We start from the raw sequence: 9,020 nt of genomic DNA, 5'->3' as shown, positions 1-9,020 counted from the left end.
GCAGAGGACCTGCTGTTATTATTTAATAGCAATACTCAGAGCTATGATAGGAACACCAAGCATCAGAGTATGAATGCCTCGCTCCTCACTCCCATGAAAAGGACATGATTGTGGCAGTAGCTTCCCATAGTGTAAACTGAGTTAAAGAGAGGTGAGGAGATTTCCCAAGTCATTCTAGCTCTGGCTTGTTTCCTCTGTGTTCCCCAGGAAGAAGCAGTGTATGGTACACAGTGTGCAGCAGGGGTGACTGCAGATGAATAACTAGTGCTGTGTGAACTGGTAACTGGGGAGGAATAAGCAACATTAATGCCAATCACCCACCTGCCTCCCCCTGGAATATCCAGCCCAACTTGATTATTATCCAACAGCTTGATTATGATCCAGACAGCCTAGCCCAGCCTGGGACCTAGTTTTCTGAGCGCTCAGCTCTCTGCCTATGTCTCAGTGCTGGGGTTATCATCTACTGAATTGCTTCTCGGTTCTCAAAGTTAAATGCTTCCACACCAGCGCCCTTGACAGCAGCTCCAGAATTCCCTCTGGAGGTCAGCTGGAGCCAAGATTCAATGAGCTCCAGCAGCAGTGTGACACTTATGTCTTTGGGGGAATCAGGGTCAGAGGAGTTCCTGATCACTACACTGGCCAGGGAGAGATTCACAGTTTAAGGCTAGAAGGAACTATTAGGTCATCTAGTCTGACCTCCTGCAAAACACAGGCCACAGGGTTTCCCTTATCCCTGTGTTGAGCTCAATCATTTGTGTTTGACTAAAGCATCTCTTCCAGAAGGGCATCCTGTCTTGATTTGCAGCTATCAAGAGATGAAGAATCCACCACTTCCCCGAGTGTACCAGCACTTTTGCTGTATGGAGGATGCCATTTTGGTCTCAAAATGGTGTTCTCGGCACAGCGTGATTTCGTACGCCCTGTAGATGTGAAGTCACGCCTCATTGAGGACACTATTTTATATAGAAACAAAATGGTGTCCTCCTGGGGCTGCATAGAGGATGCCATTTTGCAGAGCCAAATAGCATCTTCCACGCAGCATGACCTCACCTGCACTCTACACGTGGAGCCACGTCGATGGGAGCAGGACCATGCCAGCAGGAGCAGAGTATCTGCACTTAAAAAATCAGGTCTACACCACTGCTGCCAGCCGTTGCATCTCATGCTGCCTTTCCCCACTAGATTAAACAGCCCTTCAGTACCCAGAATTTTCTCCCCATGAAGATACTTACAAGATTCTTGTGCCACCTCCGGTTTTTGAATTTTGCTTTTATTTTCTAGTTAAAGTGCAGTTCTCCTCTGAAAAGTGACTTTATCAGCTTGGCACAGGGGGCTCATTGTCTTCCAATTTCTGTATCAAATGTGTTCAGTTACCAGTAAAATGTTTTCCTTACTGTCAGGCCAGCAGACTCAGCCTGGGATCTGAGAGTCAAGCTGGGCTCTCTCCTTGTTGGCAATAAATGTTCTGAAAGCCAAATTAGGCTCTTAATGACACTCTGCAAACCAATTAACCTCCGTGGGTTTGCACAGGTCTAACTGCCTGGAATGCCATTAGCAATTAATTGGTGGTGCACAAGATGGAATAGACTCCAAGCATCTCTCCAGTAGTAGTGCTGGCACTGCAGGGCTAACAGTAGTACTTTTCTTTGTCACCTCAGCAAGCAGCCATGATGCTGACTACACCCAGTGGCCCAATCAGGTGAGTGCCATTTTTGCACAGCCACTTTTCAAAGCAGTTCCAGGGTGTGGCAGTTAGATGTTAAGGTGATGGGTACCTCTTAAGAATGCGCAGACAAATAACCATTGCAAGTGGATCACACTGGGTGTGTGTGTGCATATTCCCCATCAGATGTTCCTCCTCATCTCGTTCTCACTAGCTCGCTGTGGGCTAACCAAAGACGAATGCCTGCTGCCAGTTTGCTCATGGTAGTCCCTCCCAGGGTTTGCAAATTTGTGATGATCAGAGTAGGAAGGTATCTTGAAGCAGCAATTAATTTATTTTCAGGGCAAACCAGAGAGTGAAACATGTTATGTCAGTAGAAGCTTTTCTTCCTGTATTCTATCACGAATAGCCAAGGATCAGCCAGCTGGCTATTGATGGCCTATTCAGCATTGAAAAGCCAGTCGGCAGTGGTGTCGGTTTCATCCATTCTGGACTTGATTCATGCATATCAGATAGTGTTACTAATTTCTATTATTCCTTTGAAGAGAGAGAGAGAGAGTTGGCCCTCTGCCAAGCAGTTACAGATGTCATAGTCTTGCAGGTTGGTTTCCTGTTGGAGGAGAAACCAATGGCAGTGTGACTTGTTTATTTACACTGTACACATCAGCCCTTGGACAGAAGTGTTCTCAAACAGCAAATAGGCAATCTCCTCTTTCAGGAACCTGAACCCAAACACAAATGCCTGACTCCTAGGAAGCAAATTGCCTCAAGAATCAACCTTAGGTAGAGAGATTAAGAGGCAGAAAGCAAACTCTCTCGCTGATTGCAACAGCTCTTGGCAAAGAAATAATTGTACAAAACTAACAACAATGCAGCATTTTGACAAAGACCGTACACTGCTCACACACTAAGAAATGTGTAAGTTGATGTGTACAGCACCATCTGGTAATTCCTGTAACAACAATAGTAACAAACCAGGTATCTGGCTTGAGATTGGGAGCCTTTGATACAGGTAATAAAGCTAGCATCTAATAGGCAGCCCCGATACAAAGTCAATCCCCCACAAAGACTTCTGCTGAACTCCACACCTTCATACAGTCTCCTCACCAAGAGCCTCCCTTCCTCATCTTTCTTTTTCTGTTTCTCCCCCTCTTGCCTGTTTTTTCATCTAATCTCCTTTCTGTTCTCTGCATTTCTTGGCCTGCAGCAGCTCCAGTTTCCCCACCCCAACACACAGGATTCTGTCTCAGGAGCCCTGCTGTCCCAGCCCCTGCACAGTTGTGTCCATAACCTGCAACGGCCCTGCTATCCCACTACTGAGTCAATCTCATGGCTGTGCTGTTGTATCTTACTCCTGACATGTGGCACTGCTGCTATTCCTGAGGAAGAAAACCGAGTCTACATCTCGTGTGGTGGCTTTGAAGTGTAGGGACAAGACAGAAACCTCAACATTCAGGTCACTAGACTACAGCTGGTTGAAGCTTTTCATGTGAAATGTTCTTTCAACAAAAAAGGCTGTTTTGAAAAAATGGAAATTTCTGCAGGGCAAAATCTGGGAGGCTTTTGTTGAAAAAGAAACAACTTTTTTTTGGTTTTCAGCAACCAAAACCTGAGAAATTTTGTTTAAAAAATTGTTTTTGGCGATCAAAATCTAAAATATATTGGCCAAAAATTATGTTTTGACTGAACATTTTCAGTTTTTAAATGAAAACCAAAACTCTCTTGAAGGAAATTTTTGACAAAACAGAAAATGTTTTCATTAATGAGACAAGGCAGGTGAGGTGATATCTTTTATTGGACCAGCTTCTGTTGGTGAGAGCTTCACCTAGCTCTTCTTCAGCTCTGGAGAAGGGAACCAGTGTGTCACAGCTAATTACAAGGTGGGACAGATTGTTAAGCCTAAAAGGTTCACACATGCTGTCGGAGACCACTTAAAATGCAGATGTAGAACAAACAAGGGTTAGTGGGCAGCACGGTGTTACACAAATCGTTGTAATGAGCCACCATATCAGCATCTCTGTTCAGTCCACGTTTTTTTAATGTCCGGCTGTGTTATTATTTAAGTTCTCAGTCTTGTCTTTTGAAGGTGTCGTGCAGGTTTCCTTTGAGGATCAGGACTGAGAGGGCAGCTAAGGAGTGCAAAAATTATTTCCCGAACAGCTTTACTGGGGACTCTAGAAATGAAAGGTCAGACCAGAACACTGAGCTACAGAGCGAACTGGTCTTTTCCTGGCCTACTATTACACGCTCAATTATTCATCATTTTGCCCAATAACAGAAATTTTGTTTTACAAAAAAGTTTTAGCATCAAGTTTTACAGCATCTAAAACTTTGAGTCCGAGTTGTGGCCCAATTAACATTTCGTTTCCATCTACAACCTCTCTCCTGCTGGTTAGTTATTGGCTCCAGTGGAGGGAATTATTGTTGTGAGACGCTGACTTTCTATCCATGGGATCTCATTCTTTTAATATACACTTATAATTTATGAGTGATGTGATATTTAATTTTGCCAGTTCCACCAATATTATTTTTCACCTATCTTTATAACCCCAACCCTGCTCCCCCAAAGTCCGTGCTCGCGTCACTTCACCCACTAAAGTCAAAATAAACAAAGTTATGGCTCTAGTAACTAACATCATTTTCAAGACGACCCAGTGGAGTTCTGGAACAGCTCTGTTTGGACCAGATTCTAGTCCCACTTATACCATTGTAATTCTGGGATAACTCTGTTGTAAAGGTGCCTTGGATATATCTGGGATAACTCTGTTGTAAAGGTGCCTTGGATATTACAGTGTTGCCGAGACCAGAATCTGTCCCTCTCTGTTCATTGTTAGAAGGGTGGTATTCATTTGCCTTGTTTATACTCTCTGTTTAGTTTCCATCAGTTTGTTAGGCAAATGTTCTTTCGAGTGTTGTCACTCTCATCAGTCAATAAATGATAAGAATCAGACACAGAATGTTCTAAAAGAGGCAACCACACAAAGAACTATTTCCTGTCAGCCCATATGTTCCCAGCAAAAAGAACCATATATCCCAGAGGAAAACTAAAGATCTGAGAGAGCATCTGAAAATTAATCAGCGGAGTTCCTGAGCAAATCTCAATTGCACACACAAACGAGACCAGAGCTAGTGGACAACTAAAGATCTCCACCTAGTGAAATACAGTATAATAGGACAGCTTGCTTCTTTCTAACTTTTCTAGGAAAGACAAAAAGAGGGACAGAAAAATGTCCTCCAATTAAATGTCACGTTTAACATTAAGTCTTTTGAAATACCTACCCAAATGGCAGTCTTGGTATGATATAATGCTGTGGGACTGATAACTTGGACTGTGCTTTTATTCTTTGTACACAAAGCTACTGGATTTTCAGTGTGAGCCACATCCCTGATGCAGCTGGCAGTGAAAATGAAGAAATTCAGCTAGGCTGAATTGAAATCACTGAACTGCCCACCAAACCAGTGTTTGTGATGCTTTCTGTCAGCTGCACTGCCCAGGGATCTAACTAAGAGCAAGTGTAGGCTGGGGGGACTCACAAGCAAGTTTGACCTCCATGCAAAATGAGTCCATTGACAGAGCACCAAAAATCTCCCTCCCAAGACTTAATCCACATCCCAGGTGATTGTATCTGTGCATTAAGTACAGTTTAGCAAATTATGGCATACAGTTAATGACAGCTGCTGGCTGGGAACCTTTTCAGAGGATGACATTTTGCCTATTGATAGGATTACACAGTATATTGCAAGTACAAGGCAATTGTAATTCCCAGGACCATCACAGAACATATAAAGGTTACGGGGAGCCTTATTAATGCTTTTTTATTAGTGGAAAATTGCATGTTATGAGCCAGGAGAAAATGAATGGCTATTCTTCGGTGGTTTGCATATGATTAAATCCCTAGGGGAGATTTTACATTTCATCTGAAATGAGTGACGTACGTTTGACTAAGAATATTAGCTCTTTTCTTTGCCCACCCTCAAAGCCTCGGAGCTCATTTCTTCACCGCTCATGCTGAGCTCACAACGCTTTGCAATAAACCCTGCGCAGTTCTGCTTTACCTGTGCACAGCCTCAGTCTGTGTATTTTTGCAGAAATAGTTTCAGATTAAAAGGCTGAATCCACATGATAACAATGCATTATCTATGGGATTAGGCCACTATAAAGAAGAGCGTGGGTATTATTTATGAACAAACACCTGAACCAGGACATATACGTTGTCAGCTCTTTGGGGGCAGGGACTGCCTTTTTCCTGTGAGTTGGTACAGCGCCTAGTGAAATGGGGTCGTGGTCCATGACTGGGACTATGATAATACAATTCATGTTCAGAGTTGGAGGTTGTATATATACCAAGAGGCCTGTTCATGGAAAAAAACAGGTGTGCATTTATTTAGGACACGGGCCAACATGTGGTTCACACTAATTGTATATCTCGTGAATTTGCTGCAACATGCATGTGTTTCCCATGTCATTTGTATGGTTCAGCTCTGAAACAAAAGTTATTCCCCTTATAAGTTATAGGCATCACATGCTGCTCTTAGCTACATTTGTGCCCCCTCACTGGGCTTTAAAACCAGATGCCACTTCCACTGCACCCCAGCTGTGCTGAACTAAATGGGCCTGATCGCATCAGTGCTGGAGTTAATGTTAAATAGTGGCACCACTGGTACCTTTAAACCTGGGGTATTAAGCACCAGCTCTCAGGGCTCAGGGGATAAATACTTGGAAAACTGCTGCTTTAACCCTTCGTAGGATCGCTGCCAAGTTTTCCCAGGCCCAAGTTTGGCTTCTAGAACAGTGGTTCTCAAACTTTTTTTTTTTTCCAAGGACCACTTGAAAATTGCTGAGGGTCTTGGTGGACCACTTAATGATCTTTCCAAATATTGTTTGTACTGTTAGCTAACTATTGTAAAGTGCTTTGGATAAAAGCGCTACATAAAAAAACCCTGAAAAAAAATTAACTTTTTTTGTTCTATAAATAAAAGCACACAACTCATATTTTAATATCAGTAGTCTTACCTTTCTAATGCAATGGATGTGCCCTCTCTCCCCCGCTGCGGCAGGCCCCGAGCTGGGGCTGGGAAGGAGGGCTGTCTCTCCCCGGCAGCTGCAGCCCTGGAGCTGGGGAAAGTCGCCTCTTTCTCTGGCCGCCGCAGCCCTGCACATCCCAAATTCCCCCCACCCCCTCTTCTAACCTCACTGCCCCCTCCCACCTATCCCCTATTCACCCCAAGGCCACCACCTCACTTTACATGTGCATCTTCTCCAGGGTCCAGGCACCTAATTAGTGGAGCCACGCCTGTGCAGCTCCACTAATTAGGTGGGTGGCCCTTCATTCTCTCGTGTGCAGCCGCCCAGGTGTGCACCTTAGAGAGAACTATCCTCAGACCACCTGAATGGAGCTCGCAGACCACTGGTGGTCCATGGACCACAGTTTGAGAACCTCTGCTCTGGTGGAAACAATGCAGCAGCTTCCTGTATAGCTGATCCTATAACACTGTTTCCGGCGCCTTGGCAAGCTACCAGAATTACCCATTGCAGCTCCCAATGCCAATGCCAGCCAGGGAAGCTTAGGAATGGTTTTGCTGGCACCAAACTCACCTTTGATTTATCTGATAATAAAGCTTCAAGATCCTAATCCAGGGCGCTGGGTGCCCATTTCCCATCGTTTTAACCTCACCTCTGTGTGCAGGTGGCCCCATCCAGCTACACCTGCAAAGCCTGCACAAGCTGGAGGCAGAGCTGCAAAGGGCAAGCCAAGCAGTGCAGAGGAGGGCCAGCAATGAAAGGGAGCAGCCCCCTGCTCTAAGCTCTGGGGAGGTGGCAGCCCAGGAGCTCTTGCTGCCTGAGGCTTGGATATACTAACCTGCCCACGCCTGCAAAGGAGGGACTGGAGACTTTTGAAGCTCAGGAACTTTAATTTTGTGTTCAGTTCTGTATTCTTCTCTGTGGAAAGAGGGGACACTGGTAGGGAGTGATCCAGGGAGACAGCTATCTAGCACCCAAAGGTGCTGGACTTAGCTGCAGTGCCCACCACTGGGGCCTGGATCAGAGCCCGGTGAGCAGGTGGGCCCAGGCTCCTCCACCAACTACTAGGGTGAGAAAACAACAGGAGTCTACCCCTTGGCAGGGTATCCAGCTAGGGATAGCTCTGAATACACCAGGGGCCAGACCTTACTCCCTGAGTCTAAAGAGAAAGCCCTGAAGACCTTGTGAGCACCAAAAGACTTGTCCGTTATTGGACTTTTCTTTCTGTGTCCCCAAAAGGCGGGAACTGGAACGCGGGACCCCGCCCGAGGGCTGAGTCGCAGAAGAAGGGACTCCACAGGATGGAGTTGTAGAGAAAAGGGGAGATGTCAGGAAGGGGGACCCCCTGCCACAGCCCTGCCTGACTACAAGGCCGTGGTACTGGTGAGGGTGACCCCTTCACAACTAATCAGTAGCTGGAAGTTGAAGCTGGACAAATTCAGACTGGAAATAAGGTGTTCGTTTTGAACAGGGAGGGTAACTAATCCCTGGAACAGTTTGCCAGGGGCATGGTGGAGTCTCCATCACTGACCATTTTTAAATCAAGACTGGTGTTTGTCTAAAAGCTCCGCTCTAGGAATTATTGTGGGGCCGGTCTCTGCCCTGTGTTATGCTGGAGGTTGAACTAGATGATCACACTGGCCCCTTCTGGCCCTGGAATCTGTGAGTGTAGTGAGGCTACCAACTCTTCAGGGCAGGTGCTGTCTGCCTTCATTTGGACAGCACCGGGCACAATAGGGGCCTGGTCTCCGCTGGTCGCTAGGCACTGCCGCAATACAAATAATAATGGTATGGGGAAAGGTGCTGATGGCTGCTAGCGAGGTGCTCTAGGATCCAAAGACAATCCCAGACTCAACGGCTGTGCCAGACGCTATCTTTCAGGCTCAATGGAAGGAGCAATTTAGCCACTTTCTGTAGTGAAAGCAGCGGCAGACAACTGCCCAAGGCACTAAGCCGCCTGGCTAGGCCAGAGCTAATCCAGTAGATAAACAGGGGTCTCCCCCATTGTAAACGCAGAGGGTGGGGATATAGGTTGCAGGCTGTGGGTGTTGGAGGCAGAAATCAAGGAGAAGCAGTTGTGAGCATGACCCTAAGGGTACGTCTTCACTGCAGTTAACCCAGGTGATCTGCACGAGGGTCGGAGTCTCTGGGTTTGTCTCGCTCATCCCCATCCCCACCTTGCCTGAGTTTTCACTGGTGCTGCCCTTGCTTGTGTGCAGTGTGTGTGTTGGGGGTGTATCCCCTGGGGCTTTGTGCTGAGACGCTCTAGGAGTCTTTCCCAGTCAATTGTATCAACTGCGGAGAACTTGTCTGTCCTTCAGAGGGAACTGTGGG

Source organism: Chelonia mydas, chromosome 14 (genome assembly GCF_015237465.2).
Source record: "Chelonia mydas isolate rCheMyd1 chromosome 14, rCheMyd1.pri.v2, whole genome shotgun sequence".
Lineage (NCBI taxonomy): Eukaryota > Metazoa > Chordata > Testudines > Cheloniidae > Chelonia > Chelonia mydas.
The sequence above is the reverse complement of the archived record's forward strand: the minus strand, read 5'-3'. Positions refer to the sequence as shown.